This window comes from Lethenteron reissneri, chromosome 54, assembly GCF_015708825.2.
Source record: "Lethenteron reissneri isolate LAM-NWPU_2019-01 chromosome 54, ASM1570882v1, whole genome shotgun sequence".
In the NCBI taxonomy this organism is placed as follows: domain Eukaryota; kingdom Metazoa; phylum Chordata; class Hyperoartia; order Petromyzontiformes; family Petromyzontidae; genus Lethenteron; species Lethenteron reissneri.
In genome coordinates, this window is record NC_083832.1 from 10552975 (window position 1) to 10574229 (window position 21255).

Genomic DNA, 21255 nt, shown 5'->3' on the forward strand with positions numbered 1-21255 from the left:
CTATTACAGACTCGTTCTACAACAGGGCCAACATTTGAATGTAAGTGCCTTCCGCCGCGATTTGATTACCATATACAATACCTACCGACAATAGGGCAGACATTATATTTTAGCATGCCCGTTGCATTCCAGCCTTTGCTTCTCTTTCCCTCTGCTCAGTGTAATTTCCATGATTAAGTTTGACATCGTTCCTGTTTATTATGTTCTCAATGTACAACATGTAAAAAAAAATGTTGTTTACGTACAAAACACAATGTCAGAGCCAAATCGCGTCCGCCCCTACGAAATGCATATTTATAATCGTGACGTTCCGTTAATTACATGCCCGGAGCGGTCTCGCCGAGTCTCAGGACACTTTAACAGGGAAAGTACCTCGAACTACGGACGCTTGGCCAATTCCATTTAAATGAATTCCAGACAAACCTGGGAGAAAAACCGGAGAAGCCGGAGCAAACCCGTCGTGCGCGAGGGGGATAACACTCGAAGCTCTACGCAGATGGATTCACGAAATTTCATTCCGTACTGCCGTGTCTTGAGTGTGGGGACTCCCACGTCTGGGCCGCCGTGGAAAAGCAGGACAAAATAAATCTCCCTCCAGAGCTCCTTCTCGTGAGGGGGCCCTTCCTCCAGCAGTGGAGTGAGCAAGCAATTCCAGGGCTGCGCTTTTACCTCGTTTCTTTTTAATGATCAGCCCCGAGTTAAACGCCTGCACGAAGCTTCATCCAGCAGTGGATAATGGCCCTAGGGTAAATCGCCGTGCTAAATTATCATTGTGTTTCAACAACGGTGCCCATACATCCTGATAACGTCGGCACCTATCCTAACTGTTAACTTTAAAAAAAGGCATTAAAGAAAATGCATTCAACTATTACATCGCATTCATAATCAACGTTTTTGGGTTGTTAGATCGCGTTATTTATAAATGTGTCGTAACCCTCCACCACCCGACACGGCCAATCAGCAAAATTTACAATTTCTGAGTACTCAAAAACTGTAAATGTTGTGGATTCACTCTTCAACACACCGGTGGGCTAAAGTAGTGAACTATTTGTCTTTTGTCAACGTGACACTTTTTTGCTGTTGGCCGTGTCGGGTGGTGGAGGGTTACGATACATTTATAAATAACGCGATCTAACCCAAAAACGTTGATTATGAATAATATTGTTGTTGTTGTGTTTTACCAGGTAAGGCGCGACCTGGTCATCACGAATGAAAACTCAACGAGGTAGCCTATCGTGGCGTGGGAATTTCTCGCAGCCGAATAAATTACGTGAATGCTGCCTAACAATGTATGGCTGTGTTAAGGACGTCGCGAAAATGAGTAACGGACCCCCCCCCCATCCCCTCTCCACAAACAACAACAACAACACGGCCTGGCATGACAACCCACTTCTCCAATCTGCTGCAAGCAAGTTCCAGGCTTGTCGAGGTTGTTTTTTAAAAATAAAAAGTGGCCTTGAAATGCTCCAGACTTTTGACGTACGCTTCACGGAAGAAAAACACAATGTCCCTGCTCAATGGTGGGGGGGGGGGGGCCTTTGTTGCCCGATTTAACCTATGCAAGAGCGGGCCGAAATCAATCAGCGGTCCTTTCTTTCAGCAGGTGAAAGCTGTCCCCCCCAGCCCCCCCACAATGAGATTCATTATCTGTTTGCAACGCAGCCCTGTCATGATTTTTGTATTCAATTTACATACGGGGGTGGGGGGGAGGGGGAACTTGGTGTCCTTCTGGCAATTATCATCAACCCAATAGAGGGAAGACAATTAAGACTAATTTGTGGGAAGAATGTTTGTGCTGCATGATGACCAAGGGATAAAAACGCGCGGTGATGGATTCTTTAATCCATCCGTGCAGAGCTCCGTTGTCCTCCCTCGTGCGCACGCGGCTGCAGGCTGAACGTGGGAATTATAAAGATTCTAATAATAGTTACTAACATTATTGACAGAACATGTTAATGAATGCAGATAAAGCGTCCACCTTCCATGTGAACTTGGCGTTTCTACCAGTGGCTGGCAGGCTTGCAAAACAGAGATCAGGAACAGAATCTCGATTCACCCCAGAAGAATGCGATGAGCTACAAAGATCTATTTTTTACGGATGGTCCAGAATGACCAGAGGAGCACCGCGAGCATGCGCAGTGGTCCAAGAGAGAGAGAGAGAGAGACACTCTGTGGACACACTTTTAAATGTGACCCCTAGTGAAATTGGCACCGGCTCGCCGACCAACGCTGGCGAGTTTGTGTTATTTGCGGCAAAAAAAATTTAAGAGCAAGAATTAACTACGCTTCGTCGATCCACTGCTGGATGAATGCCTCCCCGCGCCGGTTTGGTCACCGGCTGGGGGGGGTGTAAGGTTGTTTGACTGTGCGTGGCCATGCTGCCAGGTGTCCGCGGTACACCCTTGGCCGGCAATCAAATTCGTGGTCGACGGCTAGAAATACGCACTGCGCATACCGCTGCACCACCGCTCAAGCCATCGATCGCCATTCGGTCGGAATTGGGGGGTTGGTGGTACGGGTTGAAGGGTGGGTGGGGGAAAGACGCCGGAGTTTCGGTGCCGCAGAAGGGCGGGGACAGCGTGGCGGAGAAGAAACCGTCCGCTGCATATGGGAGTGGGGGGGGGGATTGCCATCTTCTCCCATCAATTAACTAAAATCAATGCTGCCATCCCCAGAGGAGGAGAGAAAAACAATTATGGAAAATTGCAATGGCTCCAAGATGTGGTTAGAGGTTTTTTTTTTGTTTGTTCTTTCTTTCTCAGGGAGCAGCCGAGCCGGTTGGATAGGAGGGCGAGTACATTCATAGCACGGGATGGTTTACCGGCTAATGCACCGAGTTTGATGAAGGCACAGCAGAGTGCCCAGCCTGGATGTTGTGGCTCGTTGATGGAGCAGAGCGGTGGTCGTGTGAACGAATGGGAGCGTTGCTCGAGACTGGTGCACAGAAAAGACAAACTCTCTGCTGTGAATGTCCACGTGATGATAAGCCACTGCGTTGAGCGACCATTTGTGGCCAGCTCGCTTCTGAAAAAGAGCGAAATGGCTCAGTGGCATTACCTGGAAAAATGAAAAATATTGGTTCAATTTTTCGATTTGAAGCTTTCGTGACTGCAGGGATTCATCTTCTTGGTTCTTTCGGTAAAGTCACGTAGAAGGGAAATAATAAAATAATAAAAATAAAACATAATAAAATAATTCTCACGACGTTTCAGCCACAACGCAAGCAGCCGTCCTCAGGTGAAGAACAGGTCTGTCGGAAAGACAGCGTCTGAATGAGCTCATTATTATGTTTTATTTTTATCATTTTATTATTTCCCTTCTATGTGACTTTACCGAAAGAACCAAGAAGATGAATATTGGTTCAGTTTATAGTTTTGTTTTATTGTTTGTGAAAGCTGTTCTTATGAAATTTCATACGTTGCCCGCTCTTATGCATGTTGGGTTTTCTCCGGTCATTCATCCCACGCTCATTAAAATGCAATTGACAAAACATCCACAACGCAGGACCCTCTGGAAAAAAATTGCCTAGAGACTCTGTGAGGCTTTCCTGGATAAATAAATTACAACCGTATTCTATATATTTTATTATTATTTACTGCCATGGGACATTTTGCATTCAGGTTCAGTGTTGTTCTCCAACAATCGCCGTGTATACTTTTGTAAAAGCGTGTACCTATACACCGCGGGCATCCACGTCCATACGCTCTTAGAGGAATGAAAACAACATATTTGAAGAACGCGGTCTCAATGGAATAAGCAGCGGGATATTAGAGGCCAACCCTTAGACAATCAAATAATACAACTTTTGCATGCCATTGTATTGAGTAAACCAATTTCAAAGATTATAAAAAGCACGACCATATGTTCCAAGCACTGTTTTTTTTTCAAAGCTCGAGTAAAGTCCTACTATATTCTTGGTTCTTTCGGTAAATTCACGTAGAAGGGAAATAATAAAATAATAAAAATAACGTAATAAAATTCTCACGACGTTTCGGCCACAATGCACGCAGCTGTCCTCAGGTGAAGAAACAGAGCTGTCAGAAAGACAGCGTCCTCATTAGGACGCTGTCTTTCACCTGAGGACGGCTGCTTGCGTTGTGGCCGAAACGTCGTGAGAATTTTATTATGTTTTATTATTTTATTATTTCCCTTCTACGTGACTTTACCGAAAGAACCAAGAATATGATTCCCTGCAGTCACGAAAGCTTTAAATCGAAAAGTCCTACTCGTGAAGGGGGAGGGGTGGTGGGGATGTTGCTGTTTGGTTTAACCCAATAAAGTAATTTTCAAATATATATTTTTAATAGTTGGTAAATTTGGACCATGACGCCGGGGACACGTGGCCTACTCTTTGTTTTTACTAACGTCAGGGGACCTTTAAACGTCCACTGTGAAGCAGACGGTGCTCATCTTACGGTTGGTACACCGCGCGCAGTATTAACCAGGGCAAGACGCGTGGCTCGAACCACAAACCTCCGCAACAAGCGGCGAACGCACGACCGCTCGGCTGTGTCACCGCACTCCCGTACGTGTGTATGTATGCCGAACTTCTTTCGCACCGTACGTAGCCAACCGTGCCCATCGGAGGTGCGGAGGAAGGACAGCGAGCTGAACACTGAGCGCTTAGCAAACGCACTGCGAGGCAAGGAAGAGGAGCACATGGAGGAAGAAACAAACCCGTACGAGAGGAGAGTGCTCTCTGGGCTTGAGCGGGACACAACATCGCCAGGAGAGACGATAATGTATGTTGAACCTTTTTTGCACCGTACGTAGCCAACACAAAAAATCAGTTCCAAAGAAATTAGTTTTCAATCTGGATTTAAAAGCGCATAGCTCCAGTGGCTTCCTAATATCGGAAGCAAGAGCGTTCCAGACGGCCGCCAAAGGGCACCTGAGGGCGCGCGACGATGACGATGGCAAGGGTGAGAACCGCAGCCGAAGGAGGGAACATCGCATAAGCAGACGAGGACGACGACAACCATCGCGGACAATGAATGGTGAGATCAGTTAACGTGTGGAGGCGAGGCGGCGGTTTGGGGCACCGCAGGACCACGAGGGATGGGGGTGACCGCTTGCGGACGCTTTCATCTAGCGGTGGATAGACATTGGCTGATGACGATGATGACAATGGTGATGATAATAGGGAGTTGCTGCTTATGCTGCTGATGATGATGATGAGTTTGCTTCTGGTGATGATGACAGCCACTGCTATGGCTAATGCTGCTGCAGATATAGCTGCTGCTGCTGCTGCTGCAGCTAATGATGTTACCTTGTCACGACTTTAATGCCTGAAGAGAGCATCGCTAAGCAGACTCCCAAGACATGTAAATGTTATCATTAAATATGAGAGCGCATCGCAACTCCATAATCCGATGAACACAGTGGAGCGTGAGCAGGAGCAAAGTGCAATGTACACGCGCGCAACGCGCTGCGTGCCATTTGCATTCCGCTGACGAACAGAACGAGGCAGCCCGGTTCCCAAAACCAATTTGTCAGTCATACTTCAGGAGAAATGGCCGGAAGAACTGCATTTTGGGATTTTACGACTGTGCCCATAAAGGAGAGTGGCAATAACTCACTGGCGGGCAGGGGTGGGAGGGGGTAACGCAGGGCGTGCGTGGCACGGGAGAGGAGGCGCTGGAGGATTAGGTGAGTTGACCAATGATCCAAGGGCTGTGTGTTGCAATGGTTAAGAAACTGGGAATAATATGAAAAGTTGTTTTTTTTGCTGTATGCAATGTGTTTTGTTTTTACTTTATGTATCACAGCCACGGTGGTGAGAGATGGACGAGCTAGGGATTGATGGAGATAAGGCAATATCGACATAGATTCAATGTGAGAATTTATATAAAAAATATATACATATTACTCAATCCCCTCGCTCGGTTTTAATCCATATTAACACATTGGTAAAGAACCCGTGACAGATTGGGCAAAAAAAAATCAGCTTTCAGATGATACCGAACAATGAACGAGGAATGCATTTATTAAATTTGCTGATTCGCTTGCGATCGTGACACTCGCTGGTTTCATCGCAGAGTCACACCGTGAATTCTCACGCACTTTAATTCCTTGGTGTCGACCAATCGATGACAATTCACGATATCGCCTTCTGGTGGCCCTTTAGCTCTCAACAGTGAGACTTACAAAGATTCAGGGGGGGGTTCTTAATTTACGTACGAGTATAATCATGGTTTGCGGTAAAGATGGAAAGTTGAGCCAGCATCGAGGCAACGTTTGTCCAACAATCCCAACGTTTAACCAACGTTGGTATTGTTTAACTAGGTTGAATGCTCGTGTTCTATGATCGTGATCACGGTGGTCGTGATCCCTTTGGCGACGACCAACCCAATGACATTTCACCATCACGATGCAGATGAAAGGTCAGGAAATGCATCGCTACAAGCAGCAGCAGCAGCAGCAACAAGCATCATCAGCAGCAAAATTATGTTAATCGTCAATCAGCCGTCAATCATCATTAGACCTCCTTTGCCAGTACCAACATATAATAATAGGGTTTTTCTAATGATGTAGATGCTTACCCCGAGCCCTCATTACTTTTACAGTGCATTGTCTTTGAGCTGTACGCCTTTTGGCGTCCTCTGGTCTAGCACCAATTGGGTCGAGGCTCAAAAGAAAGCTATCTCTGGTGTGGACCAATCAGTTTCAAGGACAATGCATATATTATCATAGTGTGTTTTTTGTTTGCATTTTGACCGCAAGTATTGTGATTAATGCAGACATGATTCATTGTAAAAGGTTTCAGTTTTGTTGCCAGAAAAAAAGGGGAAAACCCCTATTCTTATAGCCGTCAATCATTCATCTTCATCGTTACGATCATTGTCTTGAATCAGCCATCAGGTAATCATCATCACCGTCAACAATGAACCATCACTGATGCTATCATCGTCATCACAATCATTATCCGCGCAAGCGTTAGTTGACCATCAAGGAGCAGCAGCGGTAATTAAAACTCCCAAGGAACCCCTTCACCATCACGAACAAGCATCAGCATCAGGATGATTCTTTTCTTGCTCCTGCTGCTGCTGCTGCTCCCGCTGCTGCTGATGATGATGATCGCGGTTTGGCAATTACCAAAACGCACGCGCGCAATAAAATGACATCTCCTCCTTCCGTGCGTAATGCACCGTGGCAAGCTGCCTCCCGTAGTAGCTGACACGATTGCAAACTAAACTAATGAACAAAACGTACACGCAATTTCAACGTTTTAATTAAAATTAGGGACAAATTTGAACTAATTCAGGCTCCAGCCGAAATCATTGCATTTGTAATGTTCACCAAATGCACGGCGAGATCTGCGCCCATCCCCCAACACGCAGCCAACAAATTAGTAAAACAAATAAATGAATTAAACATTTCATTACGATACAGTTTGAATTCATATCACGTGCTTGTTTATCATCATCATCATCACCATCACGATTATGGAAGGATTTTTTTTCTTCCTAAAACCCTTTGATCGGACCACGCGCCCCATCTGATGGCATCCCAAGAAACGCGGCCAAGGGTTCAGCCGCGGCAGCGCTGGGATGGGGGGGCGGCCGCCAAGCGTGAAACGGGGGGGTGCTCTAGCCTGATGCCGGGTGGGAGGTCTCTATGGGGGGCTACTTTATGGGGGGGCTACTCTATGGGGGGGGGGGGCTACTCTTCTGAGAATGACGCCACGTGATCTTTAACGGCCAGTGCGTAGCAGGCACGGGGGGCGCGTGTACTTTTTTTTGTTACGATTAAAAACACAAACCCGCCCTAATGACCAGGGTGGCCGCTGGGCTCGAACCTTTGCAACGAGCTGGCAAGCGCGCCCGGTCGGCCGGCCACGCCCACGGTGGCCCGAGCCGCAACTGGGACTCCGCTCCGAGTCGGGCGGTGCTGGGATGCCACTGCGGGTGTCACCACGCGGCGTCACTTGCTCGCGGGGCGAGCCTGAGAGCTCGGGGTCCCCGTGGATGTAATTGTAATCTATTTTGTTTTTATTATTCATTGGAAATGCAGCCCAGGGCGTTGGCGGGGGGGGGGACTTTGGAAGAGGAAAATAAGCAAGACCTGTGAAATGAACCCATAAACAAGCCGGAGGTTTTTTATTTTTATTACGGCCCCATCTCGATAGCCTTGTAAATGTATTTGACGAATAGCTCGCTGGGACAATCAAAACCTTCCTACCAGCTGCCCCCCCCCCCTCCAGAAAAGATTGGATTGGTCTGCTATCATTGCTCGCGTATGCCTGTGCACAGATGTGGAACGTACCATTTCTCATTTGTGATGGTGGTGGTTGGGGGGGGCGTAACAGGGGTGTATGATACTGGCCTAACGATGTAAATACATGTATCAAATTTGATGCGAGAATTTTTGGTTCTTTTTTTCAATTGAATTGTTTTGCATAATGAGTTCACGTGATCCCACCCTTCAGCCACTAGAGGCCGCTACATTCACCGCATTGTAGCAAGAAAAATATTGATTCTGGAATCGAATTTGACCTGAGGTCGTGACAATTCATCACACCACCGGGCGAATGGGGCTGGATTATTTTTTCAATCGGTATATCTCCCTCAATCATTAACACCAATCAATCAATCAAAGGCCTCTTTTACAACCATTTTAATTGAAAGCGCTCGGCGTATTAAGATCAGCTCGAGGTTTAAACGAGCACATCAAAACCAGCACATTAAAGAAGCATAAACTGGTTTACAATGAAACGTGCAGCATTTGACTGCCAGCAAATTGGACAACTCCCGTCTTCTCTGCGTTCTAAGACGGAGCTACGAAGGTGAGACGCTGTCCAACTTGTGCCCGGTGTCAATAAAGTGAGACTAGGCTGGTCTCTCACACAAGCACCTGCCGGAATATAGGACGCACCAAATGAATGTTGTTTAAAAAAATGTTGTTTTAAAATACACACGGCGGAGGTGTGGGCAGGAATACGTAATACGTTATAATCCAGAGCATACGGTAGTTGCAAAAGTTGCCTGCTTGATTATTATTCTATATTCATGACATTCACGTTTTGATCGCCAAATCCTAAATCTGTACAATGGCATTGGCTGGGTTGATGAGGATGGTGAATCCTCGTAATTGGGGAGACCGTCTTACCCTCCAATCTGTATCTCGCTTTAAAATAGTTAAGATCACATTTTGAGCTCGCTCAAAAAGATCTTCCAACTATTTGTTCCATCAGCTAAAAAAACCTGCATGTTTCTGCCCAGTAGAAATAGATGCTCTTTAATTCAAAAGAGTAGAGCTTTTCTTTGGTGTCACGATCCAGTCCTATTAACCGTCTCATTGCTGTCAGAAACTCTGGATTGGTTGCAAGTTCGCAAATGTCCTGAATTTGATTTTTGTGCTTTTGATATAAATTTATATATATACGTGTGTACACCGTATTGAGTATACTTCCTTTCACAAGCGTTTATGTCAACGAAATTGTAACAACAACAAAGGTGGAACCTCAAATTATCGAGAAAACTCATGACTTGGAAAAGATAAACATTTTGTGTGTAGAATAGCGTCTCTAAAATCGTAATTGAATGTCGTATTACCAAGAGCTTCCCGAAGCAATACATTAAATGTTCTAGGAACGTGTCCTAGGCCAATGTTTAAAGTCACATAATATTCGCTCAAACAAGCAATTGGGTGGCCCTGACTCCTGAGCTTGTCATGAAATTTCCACATTCCCAAGGCACGGGGCCAGTGTTGATTGTCAAGCCCTTAAATGGTAGTGAGTTTACTAGCCTCAGAGTGATGATGCGCTAAGATGACCCCCCCCCTCCCTCCACCCATTCAGGATTCAAACTCCAACTGTAAGCCAGTCGCTCTAACCACGACATAACTCTCGCAGTGTTTGTATGAGATCCGCTTATTAAAACTTACAGGGCGAGGAATGTATTTCATAATCTAAAAGAAAATGTAATATAACAGGATTAAATAAACACATTTTTTAGGTGAAATTACATTTTCCCGCACACTTGCGGTTTCAAGTGCACCCCGCAAAAAATACCGTTCTTCTCCATATCGGTGCAACTTCAAGGCACCCGTGCATCATCTTGTGTGGCGCCTGAGATTTGAAACTCCCTTCCGCCAGCCCTCAGATTGCCTCCGAGCACCAAACAGTTCAGAGAACACTGCAAGACTCATTTTTGCTTTCTAGATTTGAAGATTTCGTGACTGCAAAGATTCATACTCTCGGGTTTTTTTCCGGTAAAGTCACGTAGGTAAAAAATAAAAATAAATAATAAAAATAAAATCACGACGTTTCGGAGGCAACACCAGTCTCCGTCATCAGGTGGGACCGTCACAGCTAAATTTTTATATTTATTTATTATTTCTATTTTTTTACCTACATGACTTCACCGAAAATACCTGAGAGTACTAATTTTTGCCTTTCAGCTTTTCTTCGAGTATGTCCTCTTTTTTTATCCTTTTTTATACGCGTCTTGAATTCATAGGGAGGACCACATTAGTTTAAATTATACTGCAAAGCATTGCGATGCCCTCTTTGGTGTTTCTTTTACTCGATAAAGTAAATTGAACGAATGAATCTTGTGCCGCACGTGGCAGACGATGTTTTTGTTTGTTGGCTGGTAACGCGGAATTCCGGCGTCCACTCTTTATTTACGTTTTCAAACCGCGGGCGTCGATCGACGAAGGGTGGGTTGCGGTTTGGAATTGGATGTACGCGGAGGATGAGAACAAAGGGAGTCGAAGTCGTGTTTAGAGCAATGCAGTGACCCTTGTTGAAGGGTGCGAGAAGAGAGAGAGAAGAATCAGTCCACTGGCCACGTGACCGTCACAATGCCTCCGAGATTGAGCTCGAGAGGGGAATGGCTCCGTCGTGAATTCGTTCATAAAAATAAGTTTACGTTCATATTCCCGACACGATCGGTTCACACGAGGTGCATCTTGTGAGCTGCGTGCTCTCCTGCCGCGTTAAGCCTCGACGGGACTCGGCGTTTTGTTCACGCGTTTCCTTTACAACAAGCAGAGCGTGTCCCCCACACGTGTGAGTGCATGTGTGCTTGTATGTGGTGGGGAGCGGTGGTGCAGCGGTTAGCGTGCTGCGCTCCGAACCCGGCGACCCGGTGTTCGATTCCCGCTCACAGCCGATACCAGTGACGATTATCTGAACCGGTCCTGGGCCTCCCCTAGGTCGACCTTGTGCGATGTGTAAACATCGCAACGAGGGAGACAAAGGCGGCCGGGCGTGATGTTGGCCACCCACCCCCTCGTGTGCCGTGCCGGCCTTAATAGGTGCTCGCTAACAGCACTTGCTCCTACAGTCTGTTAAGGCTATACGGGGGATCTTTTTTTGTATCCACATTGAACTTCTTTCGCACCGTACGTAGCCCACCGTGCTAGTCGGAGGTGCGTGGAGGGGGGTAGGACAACAAACTAAACACACAAAAAAACTGTGAGAAATAAATGAGTTTTCAAGCTTGGTGATTTAAAAGTGCACAGCACCCAGTGACTTCCTAAGAGCGTGTCCAGAGGACCGCAAAAAGCGCATCTGAAAGCGCGCGACGTGGTGACCCCCCCAGTCTTTTGTTCGACGGCCAGCCAACATCCTGCTGCTGCTACTGCTGCTACGAGGAGGATGACCCGAGTTCGCGCGATGATGAATTCCGTTCCTTGACGAGTTCAGCGAGGTGCTGCGGTTCATATTCTTTGGGTCTTTCGGTAAAGTCACGTAGATAGGTTGAATTAAAACCTACCTACGTGACTTTACCGAAAGACCCAATTAATATGCATTCCTGCAGTCACGAAAGCTTTAAGTCAAGATTTGAGTTGCGGTTTGTTTGTGCATGCACGTGACCTGGGGGGGGGGGGCAGCGTCACAGAGGGCGCCATTGCGCCCTTAGCAGGCGAGGTTCAACTGCTGGCCTTGCAAAAGGAAATACAAGTGGCAATTGGCAGCTGAACCTGCTGTGTTCCTCCACTGGGTCAACGCTGCCTAAAATATGTGTTTGGTGCGGTGTTATCGTCAGGGGCAGCGCTGGTGAGACTCGGGCAGCCGAGCAAGAGCATCGCTGCGCCAACAAGATGTTACTGATCAAAGGAGGGTTGAGACGGTGCTGGACATTCCACATTCCCATGGAGAGGGCGAGTCAATCCACAAGACGACAGCTCTCGACTTCCCCGCACTTGTTTGATCAACCCCAGGGGGACGATGGGCTGAGTCAACCCCCCCAACCACCTCCAATCCGCACCACCGATGAGCATGGTTGGCTACGTACGGTGTGAAAGAAGTCACACGTGCATAGCGCCCCTATCGTTGACAACGACGGTCACTGTACCACGCGCTTTCATCATCTTCCTCACTGAACGCCGTCGGTTTGGATTTGAAAAATAAATCCGAAATAGAATGGAATAAAATAAAAAATATGTATAGTTCATGTGAACTGGCATATGATTTGACTTGGTCATATCAAACAACATGAAGTTGAAGGTTTATAAATGGGCCTTTTGAAGTAAAGGTTACAAGCACGAAAATAATGAATGATGTGGACCGAGTAATCCTCACAGGAATTCATGTTCACGGGACAATATTTTGATTTATACAGCATCGAAATGCGACCACATCTCAATATGCCGTACGAAACATTGCCGCGTGGGTTTCCTGGGGATATAAGGCATTGTTATTATTTATCGAGAGGAGACAATTAGATGCAGAGGAAGACGGGTAGGTCTTGAGCCTGGCCCTGGAAGTGGGCAGGGGGGTCAATACCTCAGACGGTGTGGGAAATGCGGCTTTAGACTACCAGGCCATGCGTTTGTGTTTTTTTTCACAAATCCTGCAGCAATATATCACAGAGTCGGTGCATCACGCAGGATGATATTACAGAACAGGCTAGCAGAGTGGCAGAGCGGTAACGCCTGCGTATGTTCTCCTCCTGTTCCGCATGGGATTCCTCCAAGATTCTTGAAGTTCCACTCCCCATAACTCACTTGCTAACACCGTACCCTGCTGGACATCTGTGAAAAAGTGCTTCATAGGTCATCAGATTCCTCCAGTATGGGTAAAGATTCCGATTCTGAACTAAAAAAAAATCGACGCAGTTTCAAATTTGGACAAGAAATAATTACAGTCTCCCCCTTTAATGCCGTTTCGCAAATACGCCGTCGCTTAATGAATACCACGGCCGGATTTACGTCGCCCTCAACCCCACACGCTTAAGTCACTGACGCATCATCTGACTTCCTTGTACACGCTTTCTATTAACTCACTCTGTCTGTTGTCGTATCTTCAAATCGTGTAACTCAATTTTAACCCACTTCCCAATGTGGTATCGACGGCAAACGTGGTATACTTATGTCATACTGATGACAATACTATATTCTATCATAAAAAAAAATATTTTTAAACAATCTTTTTTACATGTTATGTTTTGCCTTGGGTCTAATTGTCCACGCTCAACTGACGTTGGCCGTAAATCACCACGGTTCCTTACGTTATGGCAAGCTTCGGGGCCACTCCTGGAGTCGTGGAGTTATTCCATTACTATTAGGGTACATTTCATTAAAGCGTGTTTAAAAAAAGTTTTTTTAAATATTACTTATTTCGTTGTCCCTCACCTCTCAGTCTCCACCACCACCTACCATCCTCTGCATCGCGTTGTGATTTGCACCGTCTCGATATTCGCCGTCGCGAACCAGCAACTGTGGTCGCGATGACCTCTCCCCCCTCCTGGCAGATAAATGCGCGTCGTGAGTCAGGTGCTGAGTCACATTTTTCTTGCCGCACAGTGACAGCTGCCAATGGGCGGGTGGATTTTCGCTCCCAGAACGTTTCGTTGTTAATAAAAGTAGTAATAGAAATAAAATAAAATAATAAATCACGACGTTTCCGTCATCAGGTGGGACCGTCACAGCTAGATTTACTGTGTCAAGTGAGGCAACAAATGTCAAGATACAAGTTCATAAATACATTAACTTAACTTGTATTTAAGAACTTGCATCTTGAAAAAATTGTTTGCCTCACTTGATACAGTAAATCTGGCTGTGACGGTCCCACTAGATGACGGAGACTTGTGTTGCCTCCGAAACGTCGTGATTTATTATTTAATTTTATTTCTATGATTACTTTAATGATTTTTTTTGTTACCTACGTGACTTTACCGAAAAAACCTAAGAGTATGAATCCTTACAGTCACGAAAGCTTCAAATCTCGCTGATCTCGTCAAGGAGCATCGACCGTCACGCAAACTCCGGTCACGCTCGCAGTGGCGTTTGGCTGGCCGTCGAACAAAGGCGGTCACAGCGTCGCACGCTTTTATATGCGCTTCTGCGGCCTTCTGGAATGCTTTTCCTTCGAATATTAGGAAGCCATTGGGAGCTGTGCACTTTTACATCATCTAGATTGAAAATTAACTTATTTATTGTTTGTTGTCCTTTTCCCACACATCCGATTAGCACGGTTGGCTACGTACGGTACGCAAGAAGTTCAACATACGTACGTATGCTCTCCGCAGCGACAGCATGTTTTGTCGCCCAACTTCGCGACGTTTCTCATTATCCAGGCCACCGCTCCTACGGTTACCCCGGCGGAGAAGTTCACTGCACGGCACTCGATAGCCCCATCGTACAAAGCTCCGGGCTGCGATGATCCTGGGTTCGAATCCAGGTTTCAGCTCCCTGTGATTAAACCGGGTTCCAATGACTGCTCTGAGACTTAAATGTTTTGGTTTGTGTTTAATTGGCATGTGGCAATTTCTTGTTGTTGTCGTCACTGTCAGTACTAGAATATTTGCCAAATGCCGTGAATAAAAACCACAAATATACATGGTGGCCTTTATTTTTCTGTGCACTAATCGGTCGCCGGGCTGAGATCACAAACTCGCCACGCGCTGCAGAACTTTGCTTAACGATGACGGGGAGCTGAATCCTGGATTCAAACCCGGGCCCTCAGTGGTGACGGTTGGGCACTGTCGTCCATTCATCCTCTCGAGCCACGTGCAATATTTCTGAGATGTTTAATATGAGGCCCATTAAACTCGTCGTCTTTCAGTTAATAACGTGGAAGGACCATCCGAGTGTGTCCTATCTCCTTCCAAGAGGAAACCTGAATGTTCACAATTGCATTTGCGACGGTCGTTGAGATACAAAAGGAAAATTGTGCCCCCGAAGGAAGGGCTATATTTCCTGAAGCTACGGCTTATTATTTCGAACGTGTCGGCTAGAGAGCCGTACGTGGCGTGAGTGAGGAGGGTGGTCAAATTTGTTTTATCTGAAATGTCAATCTCTCCACCATCTACACTAAAGGGCCCTTCGCGTGCAATATCGCCCCATTGTATATTCTCCTCTAACCGGGCAGCACTAATGACGGATGTGGCAAGTAGAAAAAACGCATTTCATTGCAGTTTGATAGCAGCCCATATTTCATTCGTGCGCAAATGCTGTTCATCATCATCAGCAGCATCATGGATGACGCCTGATGTACAGAAAGTTGTGGATTCGATCCCGGCCCTGACGCCTGTATACTGGATTTTGCGTGTCCCTCTTCCCGTGGTCGTGTGGATTTAGCTCCGGGTCCTCCGGTTTTTCCCTCCACATTTAGAATCAACGTCACGCGTTTTTGGGTATTTGGCTGATAGACATTTCGTTGAGCTCTCATTTGTGATAGCTCGGTCGCTTCTGAAGATGTACAGCCTTACCCGGTAAAATACAAAAAAATAGTTTAGTTTTAGTTTAGCAGCAATAGTTAATCTACTGCTGGATGAACGCCTCCCCATAGCCAGTTCTGATAGTCCCCACTAAAGTTAGCCGTGGATAAGGAATTGAACTAAGTTTGCTGAGTTCATAGTGCAGTGCCCTAACCAAAGCACTACCACCCACCTTCCCACCCCACTACACATACGCACGTTCACACACACACACACACCTCCGCACTTGCAACTACCGTGGTCACGTAGAGGGTACTCATGTATAAAGGATGTATCGTTTAAAAATTTAAGCACCTGGGTGCTTGTCCTCAAGAGAACTGCAGGGTTGATTTAAACGGATATGGGTTCCTTTGTTTCTCGGTCGAATTAGATCCTGGACGCTATCGCGGGAACCCATCTCTCTTAACAGACGCAGCAACAACAAAAAACCCCAAAGAATCCCGGTATCAAAACTCTTCGAGGACGTCCAAGGACAAGTTTCCGCCGGTCGCCACTCGATTCTCACTTTGCAAGTGTGCGCCGTGCGGCTGTAATGCCTCACTAGTGGGGCAGCGGGGAGCGCAGTGGTCAGCGCGCTGTGCTACGAACCCGAAGGGACCCGAGTTCAATTCCCACCCCAGGGACCAACGAAATGGAAAATGTCTGAAGGGTTTCTGGGACTCCCCTGGGGCGACTCGGCCGCAAATGAGTAGCTGGTGGGGTGTGTGAAGATCAGCAGTGGGAAGACAAAGGCGGCCGGCGTGGTGCTACCCACACACCCCACAGGTGCACGCTGCGCCTGCCTTATGATGGGTTTGCTAACGCCTCCCGAAGTCGCTTGAATGGCAAATGCATCTACACTCGGGGCACACCAACTCATGCCCTTGAGTGGTTGCCGCGTGCCAATCAAAGCGAAAGCAAAACATGTCAGTCTCGGAGGCAAAATTTGCCGTGAATATGTTGTGCACAGTCACTGAGACCATGAACTCCATGCCCGTGATCATTTGGTTTAATCGCTGGTGGCTGTAACCTGGATTAGAACCCAGGGTCATCAGCAGCTGCAGCCCTATGCTTTGTGACACGGTTGCTATCGAGTGCTGTGCAGTGAACTTTTACCAGGGTAACCGTCGGAGCGGTGGCCTGGATAATGAAAAACGCAGCAAAGTTTGGCTACAAAAGCATTCTGTCACGTACGTGTGTTGAACTTCTTTCACGCCGTACGTGGCCAACCGTGCTAATTGGAGACGCAGTCCTGCAACTCTTTCTCTCTCTCGCCTCTCTAGTCATGTGCTATGGAGAAGGGCCGTTGCCCGAAACGCCGCTTACTAAATATTCTCACTTTCAAGGCCACAATTTTCTCGACAAACTTGTTGACTTCATTGTATCGTTTATCCCCAGTGCTGGAATTTCTCTTGCCCTGTCCTCATTAACGGAAAAGGACAACACACTAAACCACAGAAAGCAGTTATAGAGAAACGAGTTTTCAATCGAGATGATTTCAAAGTGAATAGCCCCAGTGGCTTCCCAATATCGGGAAGGAAGAGCGGTCCAGACGTTCGCCAAAGCGCATCCGAGAGCGCGAAATGCGCTGAAATTGTCTTTTGGGCATCGTTTACAAAACTCGACCGAGAATTCTGAATGACTTAAGACGAAACTGAACTGATGAACGCTCGAGGATTACACCTTTGCAATCTTTAAACGACAAAAAGTCCCGAATTGATTTTAAAGAGAGATTCCGTGCATCACGAACGACTCTTAATAGAGGTACGCTTGAGCATTTGTTGAGATAAATTAAATAACCATATACGATTTGTTAAAATAAATATCAGAACCCTCCGTGTCCTAACTTTTGGGTCACCATGCATATATAGAGATATTATATCATCAAGAAGCTGGATGTTGGCAAGGCGTGAAATTGCGACTCGCTGATATTTTACAGAGCGCCCTTAATTTGAAGATGCATCGTCTTCGAGTTGAAACGAGTTGAGATTGGGGTTTCTAATTCATTTCTTTCTTTCTGGTAATCTGCACGTCGCCGCAATCCTTCGCGTTGCGCGATCAAACGGCGCCGTGCCGTGCGTGACAGTTTTCAAGTGACGTGTTCCGAGAGGGTTAGATCCTTAGAACATTTGTAGTAAAAAAAAAAATTGGTGGCGCGCTTTGCGCTTTTGGACTGCATACGAGAAAATTCACGGCAGACGAGGTCCCGGGGCCAAAGAGATTCTCTGCGCTGAAAGAGAATAGCCAATGGAGGAAATTCCACATTCCCATGACGGGGTCGGTAAGCCCGCACAACAAACATTGTGATCGGTGTAATCTTATAATATTAAGCCGCTGATCTCTTGTATACTGATATGTGTGTGTGTGGCAGTCACAGTGTTTGGTACACTGCTATGAACCCGGTGAACTCGACTTCAATTGCCGGCCATGGCTAATATCACAGACGAGTAAAATCTAAACCAGTCTTGGGCCACTCTTAGGTAGACTCAGCCTTAAACGAGTAACTGGCGCAAGTGTGCAACTATCAGCATTGAAGCGCCAACCGTGACCGGGTGTGGTTTTGACCACATCACTCCCTCATGCACCGTTCTGGCCTGAATAAGTGCTCGCTAACACCACGTGTCCACATGATAGAGACAGGATATAGCAAAAAATTGTGCAAATTGCGGGGAGCGGTAGTGCAACGGTTAGCGCGCTGCGCTACGAACCCAGCGACCCGAGCTGGATTCACACTCACGGCCAACACCAATGACAATTCTCGACTTCTCCTAGGTCGACTCAACCTAAAATGAGTACCTGGTGTGACGCGTAAATATCGCCACTGGGGAGACAAAGGCGGCCGGGCGTGGTGCTGGTCACCCACCTCCTCGCGTGCAGTTCCGGCCTTCATAGGTGTTCGCTCACAAGACTTGCCCCAACAGTCTGTTGCAGGCTATACCAGAATATTTGTATTTGTTTGTTGTCAAATGTGTAAATAGTCTCTTGTAACCCAGGCCGGGCCTTCCCGATGTTCATCTGAGGACTAAATGACTGCACGGTGCAACGCAAATCCGCGCAGGAATTCTTAACGAGGAGCCTGGTTGGATACGCAGCTGGCTAGAGCGGCGAGCGGGCCCCCACATTCTCTGCTGTCTCTGCACTCACTCACACATCATACACTGGGATTGCCATGCTGCCAGCTATGGCTGCAAGTTTGGTCGTATGTGTTATGTATATCGTTTATTATTACATTTGAATCACACTTCCTATGATTGCTGTTGTTACATTGTTTTTATAGCTTTATTTTGGTGATTAGAAAACATATGGTTCATCTAAATTGTCGTATGGTTTTTTTATTGTTGACTTGCACCACATTGGGATTTTTGCACACAGCGTCTTAATACTTTTTTGTTGTTGAATATTTGCTGGTTTATTCCAGGATGTTTCTGTTGCACGTCGTCGCTTTAACATGTTCTGTGTTCATATGTTGTTTGTTGCGGTTGCACCCGACTTAAGAACCGCATGGCTCACAGGGCTATACCAAATAAATGAAACTTGAAAAAAAACCGGGCAGGTTTGCGAGTGGACTGTAAGATCCTGCTGTTGGAGACTCTTGATGGGTCAACCCCACAATATGTCCTGGAACCGATCCATGTATATTCTCCAACGAGGTCCCTGAGATCTGTAGATCGCCTTCCTCTAAGGACACCAAGGTCGAGGCTCTGCCCCTGGGGTGATAGAACCGTTGCCAGCGCAGCTCCCAGACAATGTATCGTTTATGCATTTTGCTAATCAGGCGATTAGAGTCACTGGAGGTATTTAAATCTTGAAACTTCACCCCTTTAAATTGGCCTTCACCCCACAGTTCTGGCCATTTGCCCTGGCTGTGTTTTATTTAATGATTTCTATTCATGGCACATTGGGATCTGTGGATGAAATGTGCCTTGCAAATTTAAATTATGATTATAATTGCAGTGAAATGGTGTCAGGACTTGGGAGACAATAGCAGGTTGCCTTGCCAGCCTTAATAGGTGCTCACTAACAATATGTATTCGTATAATCTGAGGCTACGCGGGGCATATTTTGTCTTTGTGTTCGTGTGGAGATTTTTTTTGCATGCAAATATATGCGCATAAATTAGATCTCAATTTGAATAAAACAGTCGTAAAATTATGCAGAATTTATCCGATTTTGCTGAATATTGTAAAATTAAATAATTCCATTGCTCCCGTGCCACCCATTTACATTACACCTTGACATTTTTAAAATCTGATTTTGCTAAATTGTTCTTATAAATATATAGCGTTCATTTTAGGCGTTCTCTTAAAAATGTCAAACTGGGCATTTTCTGAGTCATATGTCATCTGTTGCGCGTAGAATATGATACTCGGTGTAAATATTACCAAATTATATTAACGTTCTGAAGGCATTTCACCTGCTCGAGTGATCAGGTCCGTGTGCTTCTGAATATACAAATCTGTCTTCTTACCTGCCTTTCCATAACCACTCTTTAATCTGACAAAGATCCATCGCCTTAGCCTCATAGACTGGCGGGGCAAGTGGCATTTGGCGAGGGCCTAATAAGGCCACAGCAGCACACGTGTGACCTGGCGTGGTGTCTCCCAGGTGCTGAAGTTCATGTTACACACTGTGATATGAATTAATTTTAGGCTGAGTCGACTTAGGTCAGGACGAAGCTAGGTACAGAAGCGTAAGTGCCGATGGTGAAGAGTTTGCATCATGGACAGGAATCAAACCCGGGTCTCCGGGAGAGGGATTTATTCCGGCCACAGGAACGTGGAATTTTCAGTAGCTGGTTTTGGACCACGAGGGGAGATGAGCACTATCTCACGCTTACTTGTGTGTGGGTGCCTTGACTTTTTAAAATGTGTTTAATTAGATGGTAAATAATAATCTGGATGTCATAAACGTAGCTGGGTAGCGCTGTGATTAGAGCTCTCAATTTGTGCTTGATAGGTTGTAAGTTCAAGTCGTAGTCTGGGGACAATTCATCTCCATCATTCTATCATCATCATCATCATCATCCCTCTGGGTAAAATAAAACAAACTCCACTTTGCGGGAAATGAACAGTTGTCAATCTATGGAAAGACCGGCTTCCTCCATAGAAATGCGAATACCCCCCACTGACTCGGTTACAAGTGAAGTTGACTGCTCTCCTAACACTCACTTGAACATCAATGCATTAAATTTGAATACACCTTCCCGTGACTAAGACCAAATGACACAGATTGTACACGATGGTGTCAGATCTGAAAAGCTGATCAGTGTTGAACCTAGATCTGTGCGAACACCAAACATAACAGGTGCTATAGGCTGCTACGGGGACAGCGTAGTAAAATCCAATGTTGTACTGTACTTTCTATGCTCTCGCGTTCATGCACCCACAGTGACCAGCGTGGTGAAGTATGGTCAAATAACTCCTACGGCCCATGTGGTGTGTGTGGGGAGGCCCGCATCCAACTGTGAATTGAGAGAGGGGCTGTAAATTGTAACGCGTTATGTATTGTTCCCTGCGTTCGTGTGCGATGTGGGTTCTCACTTTTTTTCCAGGACACCATCACAGTTTATCCCCGCACGGACACTTAAAACTATTTACTAAACAAT

General features: G+C 46.3%; 1 pseudogene; it reads right to left on the reverse strand.

Annotated features, from left to right (window-relative positions):
- Positions 1-21255, reverse strand: part of LOC133356417 (plasma membrane calcium-transporting ATPase 2-like) — a 184615-nt pseudogene that overhangs the window by 102317 nt on the left and 61043 nt on the right.